This window comes from Trachypithecus francoisi, unplaced genomic scaffold (assembly GCF_009764315.1).
Source record: "Trachypithecus francoisi isolate TF-2019V2 unplaced genomic scaffold, Tfra_2.0 Lachesis_group12, whole genome shotgun sequence".
NCBI lineage: Eukaryota > Metazoa > Chordata > Mammalia > Primates > Cercopithecidae > Trachypithecus > Trachypithecus francoisi.
Genome location: NW_022681457.1, coordinates 54963172 through 54980780, shown reverse-complemented (window position 1 = coordinate 54980780; position 17609 = coordinate 54963172). Strand labels below are relative to the sequence as shown.

The 17609-nt window shown below is 36.8% G+C and overlaps 2 protein-coding genes across 2 annotated transcripts in view; both read right to left on the bottom strand.

Annotated features, from left to right (window-relative positions):
• The window catches only part of LOC117093721 (zinc finger protein 100-like), a 566997-nt gene that overhangs the window by 153967 nt on the left and 395421 nt on the right, over positions 1-17609 (bottom strand).
• Positions 1-17609, bottom strand: part of LOC117093717 (zinc finger protein 429-like) — a 412022-nt gene that overhangs the window by 313410 nt on the left and 81003 nt on the right.

Genomic DNA, 17609 nt, shown 5'->3' with positions numbered 1-17609 from the left:
CCTTGCATACCTTTTTCAATTGAGGAATTTTACTGTTTTTCATTTATCATTGTAAAGCCAAGGATAAGTTTTTAACTTTTTTGTGCGTAGCTGTTACATGTAGGGCAATCTGTCTTTAAGTAGGGATAAAGTACTCTAAAACAAAAAAGAATCCTAGATAGTTTTCCCTTCAAGTCAAGCATCTTGTTGTTTAAAAAAACTTCTTGTTTAAAATGAAAAAAAAAAAAAGAAATTAATTGCAGGAATTCAACAAATTATGCTGAAACATTTTGACAATATCTTTTTTTCTATTGTGGTAAAATACACATAACATGAAATTTACTATTTTAACCACTTTTATGTGTGCAATTCAGTGGCATTAATTGCACTCACAATGTTGTGCAACCATCTTCACTATTTCCAAAACGTTTTCATAACTCCAAACAGAAAGTCTAAAACCATTAAGCAATAACTATTCATTTCCCCCTCTCACCAGCCTGTGGTAACCTCTGATCTACTTTTTCTCTATGAATATAACTTTTGTAAGTATTTCATGTCAGTAGCATTATGACAATATTTGCTCTTTTGTGTCTACCTTGTTTTACTTAGCATAGTGCTTTCAAGTTTCACCTATATGTAGGAAGTGTCAGAACTTTTTCTTTCCTGACTGAATAATATTTCACTGTAGTGTGTACTGTATTTTGTTTATTCATTCATCTGTTCATGTATATCTTTTGGCCATCATGAATAATGCTTTGGTGAACATTAGCATATTATTATATGTTCAATTCCCTATTTTCAATTCTTTTGGGTATATACATATGAGTTGAATTGTTGCATCAAGGGGTAATTTTTTTTTTAGCTTTTTGGTGTACCGCTGAACTATTTTTAATTTATTTTTCTTCTGTTGCTCATGCATTTCATGTCATATCTGAGAATCCAGCACCAAATCAAAGGTTTACCTTATGTTTTCTTCTAAACAGTTTACTGTTTTAGCTCTTATATTTAGGTTATTATGAAACAAGAATTAAAAGAAATTAAAGAATGTGTAAGCAGAAACTCAGTTGTATGTAAGAAAACCCAATTCCCCCTGAGAAAGAGAAAGAGCTGGAGTCCTTTGAAAATTAACTGCCTGTTTTTCTGTGGCCAGTGAGTCTTATCTCTCCCTTTCCTAGGCATTGTGAAGACCCTGTTTCTCTAGCTGTGTAGCTGCAAGGTCACTAGACAGATAAACTCAAGTCATAAAACATGTTTTTCCTTGAAAAGTAAGAAATGATGCAATGCATGTCTTAATTAAATAATTGTCTTCGTTTCTTGCTTCTGTAATATGCTTCCCCCAGCACAAATATCCCCCCACCCACGAAATACTTAAAAGGTAACTTGACTCTTTGTTCAGGGCTCAGTCATTTGGATGTTAATCCGACTGGGTCAGTGCACCTAAATAATAAATATCCTCCTCAACCTCGTTGGTCTCTCTGATTCCTTATCAATCCTGCAATATTTCAGCCTTTTTGAATTAATTTTTGTATGTGGTTTAAGGTAGTCTATAAATTCATTTTTTTCATGTGGAAATTCAGTTGACCCAGCATCATTTGTTGGAGACTTTTTTTTCTCCCAGTGAATAGATTTAACAACTTTGTCAAAAATCAGTTGGCCATGGGTAGTTTATTTTAGGGATGTCAGTTGTATTCCATTCGTTTATATGTCTATACGTATGCTATGACCACATTGTTTAGATAACTGTAGCTTTCTAATTAGAAACTTAGTAGTTTTGAGATTGGAAATTGTGAGTCCTCTGACTGTTTTTCTTTTTAAAAATTATCTTGGCTACCCACGGCCCGTTATAATTCCATGTGACTTTGAGGATCAGTTTTGTTTTTATGTTTTTTTTTTTTTGAGACGGAGTCTGGCTCTGTCACCCAGGCTGGAGTGCAGTGGCCGGATCTCGGCTCACTGCAAGCTCCGCCTCCCGGGTTTACGCCATTCTCCTGCCTCAGCCCCCGGAGTAGCTGGGACTACAGGCGCCCGCCACCTCGCCCGGCTAGTTTTTTGTATTTTTCAGTAGAGACGGGGTTTCACCGTGTTAGCCAGGATGGTCTCGATCTCCTGATCTCGTGATCCGCCCGTCTCGGCCTCCCAAAGTGCTGGGATTACAGGCTTGAGCCACCGCGCCCGGCCTGAGGATCAGTTTTTTATTTCTGCAAAAATGTTGATGAGTTTTTGTAGGAATTTTGTTTACTCTGTAGGTTACTTTGAATGGTATTGTCATCTTAACAATCTGAAATCTTCCAAACCATGAGCATGAGATTCTATTTCATTTATTTATGCCTTCTTTAGTACCTTTCGGCAATGTTTGGTAGTTTTCAGTATACAAGTATTACACTTTCTTGGTTAAATTTATTTCTAGGTATTTTATTCTTTTAGATGCTACCATAAATAGAATTGTTTTCTTAACTTCCTCTTCAGATTGTCTTTGCAAGTGTGAAACACAAATGATTTTTGTGTGTTGAGCTTGTACCCGAAAACTTTACTGAATGTTTATTAGCTATAGTATCTTTCTTGTTAATTCTTTATGATATTCTATCTTTAGGACTATCTCACCTGTCAGTATATATAGTTTTACTTCTTCCTTTACAATGGATGTCTTTATTTCTGTTTCTTGTTTAATTGCTTGGGTAGAATGTCCAATACAATGTTAAATAGCACTGGTGAAAGTGGGTATCTTTGTCTTCTTCCTGATGTTCAGAGGAAAACTTTCTTTCATGAGTGACTATAATGTAAGCTGTGGATTCTTCACTAATGCTCTTTTCATGTTGAGGAAACTGTATTCCTTGTTTCCTTCGTTATCATAAGTGGAAGTTGGATTTTTTCAAATACCTTTTCTGCAGCAACTTAGATTATACTGCATTTTTTCCCTTTACTTTATTAATGTGTTATTTTACTTGATTTTCTTATGTTGACCCAGGCTAGAATTTCTAAGATAAGCCCCATTTGGCCATGATGTACAATCCTCTTAATGTACTAATAGATACATCTTTCTTGTATTTTTATTTGCATGTGTGTATCCATATGTGTAGTTTTGTATCTCTATCTTTAGGGGATACTACTCTGTAATTTTTTCTTGTCATGTCTTTATTTGGCTGATATATTCAGGAAAATAATGCTGGCATATTAGAATACCATAGAAAATATTCCCTCCTTTTCTATGTTTGGGAAGAATTTGAGAAGTATTGGTTTCAATTCTTCTTTAAATTCTAGGTAGAATTTACCTATGAAGGTCTGCCTTCACTGACTTTTTCTGTTGGCAGCTTTTGATGAATGATTCACTCTCTTACTTATTATACATATTTTGAGATTTTCCAGTTTTTCCCGAGTCAGTGTAGACAATTTTTATGTTTCTGGAAATTTGTTTGTTTCATCAGGGTTATCTAATTTGTTGACTTATAATTGTTCATAGTATTCTCTTTTAATTCTTTTTGTTCCTTTAAGGATTATAAATAATATCTGCATTTTTATTTCTCTTTAGTTATTTCTGTCGTCTCCCCTTTTGTTGTTGCCAGTGTGGCTAAATATTTGTCAATTTTTCCATTTGTTTCAATGAGTCAACATTTGGTTTTTTAATTCTGTCTATTGTTTTTCTGTTCTCTCCCTTATTTTAGTCTTCATTATCTTATTTCTATCTGTATTTTATTTCTAATCATTATTATGTCCTTTCTTCTATTAGCTTTTGGCTTAGTTACTCTTTTTCTAATTACTCCAGGTATAAAGTTAGGTTATTGACTGGAGGTCTTTCTTCTTTTTACTGTAGGCATTTAAAGGAAGTATGTTGTTTAGTTTCCACCATATTTGTGAACCTTCAAGTATGGACTAGACTCAAACAGCCCCTTTCCCTATCCCAATCACGTCTATTAATGTACTAATTAATTTATTTAACTAGCTAATATTTTGATTTATGAGAATATTAGGAGCTTTATGTGTACATAATACATATTTGTCAAAAAATGTATTTATTGGCAGTTGCTTACATGGTGCTAGAGCTGTAACTATGAGTAAAATAAAATACTCTTGTTCACAGAGCAAACATACTAGTTGCAGATTCTCTCCCAAGTATTTACTGAGCACTTTTAAGTGCCTAGAACCAAGCAAGTGATAAAGAAGCACCTCTTTACTTTTATTTGTTGAATGGTAGAGATAAGTATAGAGGAGGGCACTCAATTCAGGCTGGGGAGGAGGGAGGCTAGGTTGGCAGGATGTGGAGTGGAAAAGACCTCATAAAGGAAGTGATTAACTGAGTGGTAAAGTTAGCTGTATAGGAAGGAAAGAGTTTAGGGCAGGCCTTCAGAGACCTGACACTGAGAAAGACAGCAGAATGTACATTTCAGAGGTGAGCATGGCACTGAGTATGTAGCAAATACAGCACTCCTTTCACCTGGAAAGGCAGAGAGGAGGCAATACATTTCTGGTTGGTGGGGTCTGACAGAGACAGAAAACATGCTTCACCCACTTTTCTGAGCTGCAAGCAACATGGACTATAATTAAGATTTGAGATGCATAAACACAGTGCTTTCCAGATGTTCTATAAATGCAAGTTGCTTGGATATTAATAAATCACACTGTCTAAGTTAGTCCCAAGGTCACGTTGTTTCAGAAAATGCAAATGTCCATTGTGCTATTGTGAAGAGGATGAGAGGTCACAGTTTTCCAGGAGGTTTGGGCAGTGTTTCATTTGTGCATCTTGGGGAATTCATGCTCAGAAAACACCTTGAAAACTGCTGTGTCAGCACTCATGTGGCGCGAATGCTTCCTGGTTTGTTGAGCAGAGCTGAGTCTCCCTGAAGGTCCTCTGCTCTCCTGAGAACACCCCATGACTTCCAAATGATGAACAGCCCTGGCTCCTTCCTCTTTGTCCACTTCCCAGTAGGTGTGAGTGGGGTGAGCTGAGCTCAGGGTAAGGAAATTTGGCCCTGGACTCCTGAAAACAGTGGAAAGGCTGTCCTCCCCTATCTCCTCTACATGAACACCACAGTTGTTTCTTTTCCCTTGTCTAAGAGAAATTTATCTTCCAAAACATAAATCCATTGGAACACAAATATTTAACATTAAAAGCCCTCAATGTCAGAGACTTGAGAATCAGTTCTAGAAAAATTAGAAGGGCATCTTTGGAAATAATCTTTAAGAGAGAAAGGGGTGAACCAACTTGCAAAATACAACTGTCCAGTGACCATCTTCCCATAGAAACATCAAGTTTGCAAGGATCCATATGCAAAAGTACCTTTGCAAGGGCTAGGATATCCAGGAATTCATCTAAGAGATAGCAAGATAGTTCCCAATATGCAAGCCAATAAAAGAGATACATCATGTAAACAGAATGAAAGATGAAAACATATGATCATCTCGATAGATGTAGAAAAAATACTTGATAAAATTTAACGTATCAACTTTCCTCAACAAATTGGTATAGGAGGAACACATTTCAACACAATAACAACAAATTAGGTATAGAAAGAGCATATTTCAACACAATAAAGAAGATATATAACAAAACCACAGCTAACAAATTAGTTAAACACCAAATTAGGTATAGATAGAACATATTTCAACATGATAAAGAATATATTCACATCAACAAATTCAGAGCATCCAAATTGATTTTAAAAAAGAGGTCAAAATTGTTCTTGTCTGCAGACATCATCATCTTATATGAAGAAACCCAAAGGACTCCACAAAAACTATATTCGTTCTCCCACAGTACAGCAGTATTTCAATTAATTTATAATTCTCAGTAATAGAATTTGAGGGCTAATTTTTGCTAATTGGTGTGTGTTTCAGAGGAAGGATGGTCCAGAGTTTCCCTCTCTGCCATCCTGTAGATGTTACTCAGGTAGTAAGCAGTTCTAGCACTAGAATATCTCCTCTTGTCCTTTTATAACCAAACCCACTCCCCTGTTGCCTACCATACTTACTTTAGACCTAATATTTTGCCACCACTAATTTCTTCTCTATTTTCATAAATTTACCTTCCCAGGAAAATATAGAAAGTTCTGTGATTGACTTTTTTTCCCACTCAGCATAATTTCTTGAAGATTTTTCCGAGTTGTTTTTGTGCCTCAAATACATTTCTCTTTATTGTTGAATAGTATTTATCTAATTCTCTTTTCAGTCCTATCACTTTTTTACTTTCCTAATTCTGCAGCTGTGTTGTTTGGTGCATAAATATTTTAGATTATATCTTCCAGATAGATTGATTCTTTTATCATTATATCATATTCTTTTAAGTCTCTGGTAATTTTCTTTTCTTTGAAGTCTACATTATATGATCTTAGGTTAGCCACTTCTGCTTTCCTTTGATTAATACTTGAATAATATACCTGAGTTTTCTGATGTGAGCTCTACAAGAAGGCTTTTCCACATTGACTCTGGGCCAGGGTTTGTGGGAAGTCAGGGACCCCGAATGGAGGGACCAGCTGAAGCTGGCAGAAGAACATAAATTGTGAAGATTTCATGGACATTTATTAGTTCCCCAAATTAATACTTTTATAATTTCTTACACCTGTCTTTACTGCAATCTCTGAACATAAATTGTGAAGATTTCATGTACATTTATCACTTCCCCAATCAATATTCTTGTATTCTTATAATTTCCTATGCCTGTCTTTACTTATCTCTTAATCCTGTCATCTTCGTAAGCTGAGGATGTATGTCTCCTTACGACTCTGTGATGATTGCATTATCTGTACAAATTGTTTGTAAAACATGGGTGTTTGAACAATATGAAATCTGGGCATCCTAAAAGAACAAGATAACAGTGATTTTCAGGGAATAAGGGAGGTAACCATAAGGCCTGACTGCCTGCGGGGCTGGGCAGAACAGAGTCATATTTCTCTTCTTGCAAAAGTGAATAGGAGAAATATCACTGAATTCTTTTTCTTAGCAAGGAACAGCCCTGGGAAAAGAATGCATTCCCAGGGGGAAACCTCTAAAATGGCCGCTCTGTGAGTGTCTGTCTTACGCAGTTCAAGATAAGGGATAAAATATGCCCTGATCTCCTGCAGTGGCCCCAAGCTTGCTAGGACTAGAAAATTCCAGACTGGTGAATTCTAGTGAGACCGGTTCCCTGGCTTGAACCCTGTTTTCTGTTAAGATGTTTATCAATGACAGTGCGTGCACAGTGGGACATGGAACCTCATTAGTAATTCTAATTTCATCCTGGCCTTGTGATCTTGCTCTGCTCCCATTTGCCTTGTGATATTTTATTGCCTTTGAAGCATGTGATCTCTGAGACCCACACCCTATTTGTACACTCCCTCCCCTTTGAAAATTGCTAATAAAAACTTGCTTGTTTTGCAGCTCAGGTGGGCATCACGGAAACTGCCAACATGTGGTGTCATCCATGGAGACCCAGCTGTAAAATTTATTTCTTTTGTACTCTTTCTCTTTACTTCTCAGACTGGCAGACACTTAGGGAAAATAGAAAAGAACCTACATTGAAATATTGGGGGCTGGTTCCCAATATTTGGGGATTCCTTGTTGTGAGAACGTTAATGTCAACAAGGTAATGAGACGCTTTGGAAGTCTTTCTTTCATTTATTTCTCTTAGAGTTATTTATAAGAGTAAACTCTTTTGGGTTCTAGAAATTCAGTAAAATTGCATGATAAAAAATCAATATACAGATATCAAGAGTGTTTCTACACACCAATAGCAAATTTTCTGAAAAAACAAAATAACATCATTTACAATAGCTCCAAAAGAGTAAAACACCTAGAAATAAATTTAACCAAAGTGAAATATTTCTATAATCAAAACTGCAAAATACTGATTATAGAAATAAACACACATATATAGAAAGAAACCTCATGTTCACGCGTTAGAAAAACTAATATTGCTAAAATGTTCATACTACTCAAATAAGTAACAGAGCAAAAAGACAACCTACAGGGTGAGAGAGTATACTTGCAAATGATAATGCTGATACAGAGCTAATACCCCAAATACATAGGGAGCTCAAGCAACTCACAAACAACAACAAGCCCAAAAACCTTGATTTCCAAAGAAGCCAAAGACTTGGATAGACATTTCTCAAAAGAAGACATGCAAATGACTAACAGATATATGAGAAAATGCTCAATATCACTAATCATCAGGAAAATGCACCTCAAGCCGATAAACATGAAAAAAGCTCAACATGACTGTTTATTAGAGAAATACAAATCAAAACCACAATGAAATACCATCTCACACCAGTCAGAATGGTGATTATTAAAAAGTCAAGAAACAACAGATGCTGGAGAGGCTGTGGAGAAATAGGAACATTTTTACACTGTTGGTGGGAATGTAAATTAGTTCAACCATTGTGGAAGACAGTGTGGTAATTCCTCAAAGATCTAGAAACAGAAATACCATTTAACCTAGCAATCCCATTACTAGGTATACACCCAAAAAATATAAATCATTCTATTATAAATATACATGTACAAGTATGTTCATTGCGGTGCTATTCACAATAGCAAAGACATGGAATTAACCCAAATGCTCATCAATGAGAGACTGGATAAGGAAAATGTGGTAGATATACACTGTGGAATACTATGCAGCCATAAGAAGAAATGAGATCGTGTCCTTTGCAGGGACATGGATGGAGCTGGAGGCCATTATTCTCAGCAAACTAATGCAGGAACAGAAAACCCAACACTGCAATTTTCACTTATCAGTGGGAGCCGAATTATGAGAACATGCAGACACATGAAAGGGCAATAACATAAACTTGAGCATGTCAGAGGGTGGGGGGATTGGAGGAGGGAGAGAATCAGGAAGAATAGTTAATGGATGTTGGGCTTAATATTTAGGTAATGGGATAGTCTGTGCAGCAAACCACCAAGGCAAACCTATGTAGCAAACCTGCACATCCTGCACATGTATTCTGGAACTAAAAATACAATAAAAAATCAAAAAATATGCATCAAATTTTCAACAGTGATTCTTTTGAGGAACATGTTTATGGGAGTTTTGAATTGTTTAAATTCAATACTTATCTCTAAATTGTTTAAATTTCTTACTATGAGAATGTGCTACTTATAAAATCAGTAAAATTAATAAAAAGATTCCTATTTAAGGAAAAAACAAATACAATGCACATCAAAACAACAACTCTGTGGTAATGTGTCACTTCAGTCAGAATGTGTCCCCTCAAAAAATAAAAAGACAGCAAGTATTCGTAAGCATATGGAGAAAAGGGAGCACTTATAAAGTTATAGAAAATAATATAAAAGTTTCTCAAAAAAATTTAAAAATAAGTGTCATATGATCCAGCAATCCCAGCACTGGGTATATTAGCCAAAAGAAATAAGATCAGTATGTCCAAGAGATATCCACACTCCTATGTATGTTATGTTAGGTGAAATAAGACAGGCAGAAAAAGACAAGTACCACTTGATCCCACTCATGCATGCAACTGATAAACTTGTTCTCATGGAAATATACAGTAGAATAGTGGTTGTGAGAGGATAGGGAGGAGAGGGCACAGGGGAAAGGAGATGGGTTTGTTAGTAGGTACAAAACTACAGCCTTGAGGTGATAGAACTATGTGAATGTTTGTTTAAGCCTTTAAATACAAGGGAAGAGGTGGACTCAATAATTTGTGATGAGTGTACATTTCCTGGGCGAAGGTTGAGCCCTAAGTTTAGAAAAGAACTCAGGAATGCCTGTCTAAAGCCTGGTCAAAGAGAGAATCTTCATCTTCATCAATATGCACATGAATGTATATGGCATGTGGACATGGATACACACGTATGTGGTGGAGGCTGAGCTATGTAGATTCTGCAAAACTCAAGCCTCAGCTTGCAGGAACAGACTTGAGTGGGTCACTCTTGAGACTCTATGGTATTGTTGATACTGGAAAACCTAAGAAGAGCTCTGACCAACAACAGGACCATTGGATTTATCCTGTGGAATATATTGGTGATCTTGAATGTCTTCTTTGCTGTAGTAACTTCACTCTCTCATGATCCATCACATTGATAGTTGTCCCCATGATAGTTCCTCTGAATCTTATACATTATATTCCTTGGAGCACTTTGTATTTCTACTCTGGTGTCAAAAGTTTTCAGTCTTCTCCCAAACAACTATCATCCAGATGCACTCCTCTGCCATCTCTCTCTGTTGCAGTGAAGGACACCCCGTCACTCAGATGCTCACACAGGACACCTTGTCCTCATCCTGACTCCCCTCTTCTCTGCACCCAGAGGCATCAGCAAGTCCCATGGCCTCTGCCTGCAGCACAGATCATGAGCCCAAACCCATCTCTCCATCTCCACCTCCACTGCTTCACCGGGTCCAGTCATCGCCATCCTCAGCCTCAATCACTGTCACATTCTCCCACCCAGTCTCCCTACTTTGCCTTATTTCTCACATGGCAGCCTCTGACTTTTTATATTAAAATTAGACGCTATTATAGCAATGGCTCCATGCATCATCAGACCCATGGTGGCCTTCACCCCTTCCCACATCCCCTCTGGCCATTTTTTCACAGAGTTAGGCCACTCTGACCACTGCCTAATCCTCACACTCACCACTCTCACCGCCTAATAGCACTGACTTGGTATTCTTAATATTTTGTGAGCATCTATAAGGCTGGGTGTATCTAAAAAGACTTTTTCTACCCTGACATTCTGTAAAGATGACTTGACCTCTGTGTACTCCTCTTTGGCAGTACTAAACTTGTCATTGAGTTGGCATTCCTTCTATACCTGTGAATCCAGTGTTTCCACAAGCTGCTTTTTATGTTTTCCATAAAGTTAACTCCTAAGGAACAGACTCACCAATAAGCCGATGAGAGACGGACACACCAGTGTCTTTTCCTGGAGATGGCAGAAGGTGAGGCGTGGACTCAGGTCAGGGAACAGTAGCTCCACCACCATTTTGCCCAGCTTCCCAAGGATCAGCCCAGGGCCCGACCCCTCAGAGGATGGCAGCCACTCCATGACACTGCAGCCACCACAGGGCTCTGCCCAGTAACCATGGATTCTGAAGCCATAACAAACCCCAGAGAATGCCCCAACATTCTGCTTGGAACCCAACCAGCAACTGGCATCTTGGGTTGGTTAGTTATATGCTTAGTGACAGGGGGATATTTGTAAGTAAAAGATGCTTATCTCTATTACTGTTTAATGATTATTCTTTACCTCTTTTTTGTTATTTTATATTATTATAAAATTAAAATGTAGTAAAATCTGAAGGTGTAAAGTGAATGGCTTTACATATTTTTTTTTTTTTTTTTTTTTTTTGAGATGGATTCTTGCTCTGTCCCCCAGGCTGGAATGCAGTGGCACGATCTCGACTAACTACAAGCTCCACCTCCCAGGTTCACACCATTCTTCTGCCTCAGCCTCCTGAGTAGCTGGGACTACAGGCACCTGCCACCGTGCCTGGCTAATTTTTTGTATTTTTAGTAGAGACAGGGTATTTTTAGTAGAGACAAGTTTCACAGGTTTTAATAGAGACAGGTGTTAGCCAGGATGGTCTCGATCTCCTGAACTCATGATCCACTTACCTCAGCCTCCCAAAATGCTGGAATTACAGGCATGAGCCACCGTACCTGGCAGCTTTACAGATTTTTAAAATTTTATATCACTTAAAGCATCTGACAAGTCCTATCAATATATAGATCATGTTCATTAACACTTAAAATACTCCCTTGTAACTTCTCAGCTAATATTCACCCATCGCACCTCATGCAGCTTCTTTTGCTTTTTATTAACATACGTCAGTTTGTCCAGTTCTCCAACTTCATAGAAGTTAGATAAATCATGTTATGAAGCAAAAGGGGCTCGCTGTCTGATACGCTAGAAGCCAATACTGTGACACTGGGTTTTTGAGAAAAGAAAAGCTTTATACTGCAAATTCACTCCTAAGGAGTCAGGTGTCAAGCTCAAGTCTGCCTCCCATGCTGGCTTCAAGGCAGTGTTTGTATTAGAAAAGGTACAGAGGGTGTATTCTGAGATGAGTAGGTCATTGGTGGAGGGAAAAGGGAAGTCTGGAAGGTCCTTGGGCATGAGCAGTTATCTCTATATGCTGACTCATGTTGCATGTGCAAATTAGGGGAAGGTAGTATAAAACATGCCATGGAAATTTAGGTTGTAACATCATTAGTTTTTTTTTTTAATTCCTTGGGCAATAAATTTAATCCCCCTTGTCCTACGTGCATTCTTCCATCATGAGGAATTAGGGAAAATGTCCACTCTAGCTTCTTCCTTCTGACCAGGGGTGCAGGGCTCAATGTGAGGAATCAAATTGTTTCATATTAAGTTGAAGATATTCTCTAATGTCTGGTTCAACATTGACATTTTGCATCACTAGTGCATTGCTTTTGAAAAACAGTATTGACATAGCATTGGAAGCAGCATTACCAGATTACCAGATATACAACAATGAATATTAACAGTAGATAAAGTTCCAATTTTACTATGCCCTGGAGCATAGATCAAATTCTGTGTGGGGGTCAGGGAAAATAAATCTGAGAACCACCCAGTACCTCCTTCTTCTCTAAGAATTTGTGGCAGCCAATAAGTTTGTCTTATTATTTCTAAATGTCTTTTACCTTCAGAAGATGTATTGATGTAAACACAACATGCTGTGTTAGCTATAATAACATCAAACTCCTCTCTGCTCCACCAATATGTGGTCTAAGGATATTCTGTTATCCTGGACTACCCTCCCTAAAAAGTCTAAAATTTTTGTTGGGTCACTAAGGCTTCAGTTGCTTCATTCACTAAGTTATCTAGAGTGATTGACAGATTTCTAACCCTATGTTAATAAGGGACCACTCCCCACCATGGTGATAGATATCTGCCAAACATAGGCCAAAGTCTGTCTTCTTGGTTTTCAGGTAGGGTTTGTCTAGTCCTGGAAAACAATTCTAAGAAACTGGTTCAGTGCTGAGTGACACTGGAAATACATATAGAAACGGGAGTACCCAGATAACCTAATAGACAAATATCTCTCACGTGCCAGCTGTCAACACATTTCCAAGCCCATGGGTGGTTGATATATTGACAAACAAATGTATATGCAGGAGGTGCACATAAAGTTCCTGACACATTCTGAAAGTTACATATTTGGTTTAATGGTAGCAGAGATAGGTGTGTTATAGTTTTCTTTCGAAATGTAATTTCTCTGTCTCGGATTCCCCATTTTTACCAAAGACAAATCATAGTATGATAAATTTGTGTGCAAAATAAGCTTCACATGAAAAGCTCGTTTCTTTTACTGCTTCCTCTTTTCTGCTGAATATCAGGTCAGCAGTCCTCATGCAGCTTTTTACCATAGAGTCCTGGAAAGTTTTTTTAGTCCAATGGTATAGTCTCCGAAGTTATCAGAGTTGTATTTAAGAGTACTTGTCAAAATCCTTTTCATGAAAAGTAATTTTAATTATAGATGATTGCAATTGTTTTTAGAAAAGAATTCAAAAGAGTAACTCAGATGACAAAAACTTAGAATAGCCATGATTAAAATCTGATGAAAGAATTCAATTGGCAAGATATTTAATTTTTTAATTATATGAAGCATATAGAATTATGACTGATAGCATCACATTAGGACCAGCAGAATTTTGTAAATTGTATGAAATCCTTGGGATACTTAGACTAATAATATATCTATACAGATATAACTTTAGAAAAGATTTAACACAAAGTATGACCAATATCACATTAGATTTTTATAAATCTTTATAATTTTTGGAAATTTTATATCAATAACACATCCATATATATAACCAAAAGAAGATCAATGTTATTTATGATTTGATAATGCCCACCTACCGTTTTCCAAATGTCTTACTGAAGGTTCAAAACACTTAATCAAAACAGAATCACAGGTCATTTTAAAATAATAGTTATTCATTTAGCTAGAGTGATAACCAAAAGACCTCAAAAGCAATACAGAAAGTTACACCAATATAAAAACCTTAACACTGTTACTGCTCAGTTTTCCCAAGCAACTGTGAAAACCAATAAAGACAACACAGGATTATCTTGATAAATGTAAAATTTTTACTTTTAGGCCAGTCATCAAAAAGGTAAAGAAAAACCTCCTATAGTGTGATTGCTTCTTTTTATAGAATGTTCATTTAGATAACTTGAAAGTCAAACCTGATAAAAAGGGTACTTGCATTTCATTACACACAGGAAGAATGTGTCCAGGGTCTTGTGAGAATGTTGCATTATAGAAAAAGGTGAACAAGAAAACTAGTACCTTGAGCAGGGAGACACATGACTCCTAGTAACAAAGTGGGAAGTTCCCTGGCTACATGAAACAATTCATATCAAAAAGTCACAAGTACAAAATCATGTTACATTTGAGGAAAATACTGCTTTTAAGATAAACATTATAGTGTTATGCCACAACAGGAGAATTAGAACTAGGGGGAAAATGTTATAGGAGCTGAAGAAAAAGTTGAATGAACTTCAAAGTTGAAGGAAAGAGGTATCATCACAGCCTAGCAAAAAGATATATCTTTTCGAGGGAAAAAGGAACAGAAGTCAATGATGTGATTTTCAAATCATACATGTATCAAGATACAGGAAAAGTTGAAATTCTGAGACATAAATCTGAGAATTAAAAAAAAAAGCAGATTTCAAAATTAAAAGTTAATGTTTCTTGAAATCTCATTGAGAGCAAATCAATACTTCAAGAAAAGCTTGATTTAATCAAAATTTTTAGTTTTGTATTAGTGTATTTTAAATATTATAGCTAATTTTAAGAAAATCGTATAAACAAATCTATTCAATGTCAGTTTTGACTGCAAAGTAAGATTTCCATACACATTTATAACATCTTACGATTTTTTATTGTCTTTTCCAAGTTTGTACATCCATTCAGATTTACCTAGTATTTCTATCCCCCAAGTTAAAGTAGTCCTTAAAAACCTCTAGACTAGGCAAAATTACTTTTCCTTAAACAAGACCCATATTCTCACCTCTGCTAGTAACTTTTCTTACCAAAAACATATCCTAATTTTCTTATACATTTTACGTACAGAATTGTTTCTCTTGTATCTAGTTGTTTCAATTCTATATATTAGTTAGAATATTTAAAAAAATTTTTTTTTTCCTACAGAGTCTCCCTTTGTGTGATCTCGGCTCTGTGCAACTTCCACTTCCGGGATTCAAGCCATTGTCCTGCCTCAGTCTCTTGAGTAGCTGGGATTACGGTTGTGTGTCACTGCATCCACCTAATTTTTTTGAGATGTTTATAATTTACTGTTTTAATAACATTGCTGCATATATATGATGGACAGATGATATTCAGGTTATTGTAATGTTTTAAAATATGCTATAAGTAGTATGATACTCTAATATAGCTGTGTAACTTTCCCCCTCAACATGAATTTTTGGGGATTTATCCATGTTGATACTTGTAGGCTTAAGTTCATTTAGTAAAAATTTATTACAGTTCATTCATTCATTTGCCTGTTGATGGACATTTAGGCTCTTTGTTTTCTTCTGTCATAAACAAAGCTAAAATGAATAGCTCATGTCTCCTCCTGCATATGGTAGGGGTTCCTGCAGAGAATATATCTAGAAGAGGAATTGCTGAATTCAAGAGTAGGTGCAACTTTTATTTTACCAGGAATTTGAAATTGCTTCCTAAAGTTCTATCAAAAAAAACCTTGACATTTTTCTTTAATGTGATAATTCCAGCAAACACCATTTCTATGGTTTCAAGTAGCTTATTCATATTATGTATCTTCAGTGATATATATTCAATATCTTGAATAGATTGAATCAAGTACATCAGGGCAGAAAAAACCCTACATGGATATTAATTTTTTTTAATACTTTAAGTTCTGGGGTACATGTACAGGAATGTGTAGGATTGTTACATAGCTATACATGTGCCATGGTGGTTTCTTGCACCCGTCAACCCATCATTTACACTAGATATTTCTCCTAATGCTATCCCTCCCCTAGCCTCCCACCCCCTGAAAGGCCTTGGTATGTGATGTTCCCCTCCCTGTGTCCACGCGTTCTTTTTTTTTTTTTTTATTATACTTTAAGTTCTAGGGTACATGTGCATAACGTGCAGGTTTGCTACATATGTATATTTGTGCCATGTTGGTGTGCTGCACCCATCAACTCGTCAGCACCCATCAATTCATCATTTATATCATGTATAACTCCCCGATGCAATCCCTCCCCCCTCCCCCCTCCCCATGATAGGCCCCGGTGTGTGATGTTCCCCTTCCCGAGTCCAAGTGATCTCATTGTTCAGTTCCCACCTATGAGTGAGAACATGCGGTGTTTGGTTTTCTCTTCTTGTGATAGTTTGCTAAGAATGATGGTTTCCAGCTGCATCCATGTCCCTACAAAGGACACAAACTCATCCTTTTTTATGGCTGCATAGTATTCCATGGTGTATATGTGCCACATTTTCTTAATCCAGTCTGTCACAGATGGACATTTGGGTTGATTCCAAGCCTTTGCTATTGTGAATAGTGCTGCAATAAACATACGTGTGCATGTGTCTTTGTAGTAGAATATTTTATAATCCTTTGGGTATATACCCAGTAGTGGGATGGCTGGGTCATATGGTACATCTAGTTCTAGATCCTTGAGGAATCGCCATACTGTTTTCCATAATGGTTGAACTAGTTTACAATCCCACCAACAGTGTAAAAGTGTTCCTATTTCTCCACATCCTCTCCAACGCCTGTTGTTTCCTGATTTTTTAATGATTGCCGTTCTAACTGGTGTGAGATGGTATCTCATTGTGGTTTTGATTTGCATTTCTCTGATGGCGAGTGATGATGAGCATTTTTTCATGTGTCTGTTGGCTGTATAAATGTTTTCTTTTGAGAAATGTCTGTTCATATCCTTTCCCCACTTTTTGATGGGGTTGTTTGTTTTTTTCTTGTATATTTGTTTGAGTTCTTTGTAGATTCTGGATATTAGCCCTTTGTCAGATGAGTAGATTGCAAAAATTTTCTCCCATTCTGTAGGTTGCCTGTTCACTCTGATGGTAGTTTCTTTTGCTGTGCAGAAGCTCTTTAGTTCAATTAGATCCCATTTGTCAATTTTGGCTTTTGCTGCCGTTGCTTTTGGTGTTTTAGACATGAAGTCCTTGCCCATGCCTATGTCCTGAATGGTACTACCTAGGTTTTCTTCTAGGGTTTTTATGGTATTAGGTCTAACGTTTAAGTCTCTAATCCATCTTGAATTAATCTTCGTATAAGGAGTAAGGAAAGGATCCAGTTTCAGCTTTCTACTTATGGCTAGCCAATTTTCCCAGCACCATTTATTAAATAGGGAATCTTCTTATTGTTCAACTCACACTTATGAGTGAGAACATGCAGTGGTTGGTTTTCTGTTCTTGTGATAGTTTGCTGAGAATGATGGTTTCCAGTCATCCATGTCCCTGCAAAGGACATGAACTCATCCCTTTTTACAGCTGCATAGTATTCCATGGTGTATATGTGTCACATTTACTTTATCCAGTCTATCATTGATGGGTATTTGGGTTGGCTCCAAGTCTCTGCTATTGTGAACAGTGCTACAATAAGTATATGTGTGTATGTGTCTTTATAGTAGAATGATTTATAATCCTTTGGGCACTCTTGATTCACTGCAACCTCCAA